The sequence below is a fragment of the Podarcis tiliguerta genome, assembly GCF_965153285.1.
Source record: "Podarcis tiliguerta genome assembly, chromosome: 2".
NCBI classification, from domain to species: Eukaryota; Metazoa; Chordata; class Lepidosauria; order Squamata; family Lacertidae; genus Podarcis; species Podarcis tiliguerta.
This window is the reverse complement of record NC_139535.1, coordinates 104,879,986-104,883,004: the sequence shown is the minus strand read 5'-3', so window position 1 is coordinate 104,883,004 and position 3,019 is coordinate 104,879,986.

Below are 3,019 nucleotides of genomic sequence, written 5' to 3'. Positions count from 1 at the left end.
GTTATGACTATCTGTCCCCCCGCCTGGGACAGAACTGGCATCCCGAGGTCCGATCGGTAGCCAGTAGAAGAGAAAGTCAAACTGGGGGGTCACCTGAGCTAAGCGTCGGACCCACGCCGCTCTCCCCAGCAGCTCCCCGAAAGCTTGCCTGCCCGGTCCTATAACAAGGATTCCCATAACAGGGATTGAGCGGCCCTGGTCCCATAACAGGGATTCCCATAACAGGGATTGGGCGGCCCTGGTCCCATAACAGGGATTCCCATAACAGGGATTGGGCGGCCCTGGTCCCATAACAGGGATTGGACGAAATCATGGCAAGCCCCAGGATTCCTTTAACAGAATTCCCTTCATCGCAATAGGAGGGGCAGGCACCGCCTGTTCAGCCCCCTCCAACACCAGCATATTATAACCAATGCCTAACCGCCACAAGAGCTCTAACGCTCGCCGCCAACCACTCACAAACCCAACCAGGAACCCAATTTAGTAGCCACCACATCCAGCCAAACATCATTCCCCAAATCGGAGAGGTGCACTATATCTGCCCGGTAAAGGGCCTCAGCCTTAAAATTAATGTCTGGGTGCGAAATCACCAAACCACCCAGCTCCAATACCTTCACGCAAACAGCAGAGTTAATGCGCTTCCTGGCCCTTTCAGCGGCCTCCGGGCGGGAACACCGCGCCAGGTTTGCCTCTGCAACCAGTGAGACCAAATTATTCTCACTGAAGGTAATAAGGCTGCCAATGCCTCCAAATCCCTTTTGGATTGAGGTGCGCAAAGCAAGGCAATCAATAGTTGCCACATCATTTTTTCCCAGCTGCACCACTATGGCCATAGGGTGGGGAGGTCTGAGAGCAGCCGGTGACCAATCAGCGGCATAAACTCTCCCCATGACATTCCGCGTCTGGAAAACCATGACACTTGCACGTGCTGTGGGAGGCCGAGACACGCTCCCCTTGCAGACTGCCTCGCTCTGCTGCCAGCCCAATGAACGATGCTGTGTCCCACTATCCAGACGTGGACCAGCGTGGGATCTACAAGGGTTGAAACAACAAACATTAGTACCAAACTCAGCATTTTGTTTCGCACATAACCCTTGAAAGCATACGATTTCCATCTCCCCAAATCCTTGATCCTGGTGGCTGAGAAGCCCCAATGGGCTGCCATAGTCTCTGCACCTATGCGAAAGGAATGAGGAGCGAAACCAGAGGCCGAGATCCCACAAGCAGAGATGGCCTTACGTATGACTTATGTGAACTGGTGTCGCGCCAAAGGGTGACCATTTTATTGCATGAGTAGGGGGCTGTCCTCAGGAGGTCTCAAGGCCAAGTACTTCCTTGCATCCTTGACCGGGAACGGGCCCACCTCCCCAGTCACTGGGAGGCGGACAACCTCCCCCCGACTCAGCTGGTCAGTTTGTGGAGTTGCGCACTACAAGTCTCAACTCCAAAAGGGAAACACATATATCCCGAAGGAGCAACCCACGAGAACCAGCAACTTCTAGAATCGAGCCAGCCCCCAGGGGAACGAAAAGCCAAATATTTCAGTATACAATAACAGGGCAAGGGCCCACCTTATCTGTGACTGTAAGCCCGATGATGGCAACCCTGCCCACTAGGTCTGACTTAGAGCTCCAGACACTTATGACAAGCTCCAAAGCAGATAAGGAAAAATCCAGAGGCAATAAGCCTCCAAACTCTCAGCCCCGTGCTGGCTCCAATTTCCCCAACCCTCAGTACACCAAAATTACAATGGAATACTGAAAGAAGTCTCGTCTGGAACTAGAACCAGGAGACAAATATTAACTTGTTGCGGATACTGCATAGGTCAAGATTGACCGGCTTCCTGCCTGCAGTCCTGTGAAGGCTGGAGCCTTTACCAACCTTCCGAGACCCTGCGCACGACACACTTTTAGGAGAGTCTCTGAAAAATTAAAGCTTTACTCCAGCAGACATTGCAGCGGACTGAATTCTGATAGTTTTAACAGTGCATCCGATCTGCAGCAGGTGGGCGAATTACTGCAGGTCCTGCTCAGAGAATGGAGGCAAGTTCCTCTGAATGGCCGAGGACTGCCAGCTAAACGTTAAGAAATCAGTCCAGGCCTCCTCATAAGAACTGAAAGCAGAAGGGGAAATGTAAGCTACTCCTCCTCTAAATTATCAATTGTTGCCAGAGCGCCACAGGAGCTCCAGAAAATCCGGCTATAGCTGGGCGTCCAGAGCCCAGGATCTGAAGCTCTCCAACTGAAAACGGGATATAGTGACAGTGAAAACAATAGATGATCCCGTAATAAAACGAGCAGAAACGCAATATTAAACCTTAAGCAGTGCAGCTGGAAAGCACATAAAAGGGGGGCGGAGACTGCCGAAGCATGAGGACCATTTTGCCAGGACCTTCACACTGCCTGGTTATCAGACCAAGACAGACCCGACGGTCCCTGTACTCCTCAGTCCAGATGTGCGCTGACACTACAATGGGGAAAACTCAATAAAAGTTAGGTCACATGTGATTGCCTTGCCCTGCCAGGCTCAAGGCCACTGTACAGGATGATGAAGAGACCACCTGGCCAAGCAGGAATGGAAGGGGCAGCCTGGAACAACCACCCTGCATGCCAATTTTATTTTATTTATTTATTTATTTTTTAAACTGACCTAGCAATGATAGAATCTGACAAAGCAACATTTGCTATCAGAGGAAGTATTACAAGAATAACGTCCTTCACGGCAAACAGCTTTTCCACAGGCAAGCAGAGGTATGAGCAACGGTATCCAGCCAGCCCCCAAATACGTTAAAGGGGCAGTGGAGCCACTGACCTATCCACTGGGAACACCCAGCTCCTCAGGGAATAAAAGGGCGTACAGTAAGCCTTAGCAGAGGCTGATGTCACATGAACCAGCCAGTAAGATAATCCAAATAATGGTACCCCCAGTTAAACGAGTATTGACTCGCAATGTTCAAACCAGAAAGGACTTGAGTGCTGCACAGCCTATAGCGCAACCCATTGGCATCGCCTTATATTGG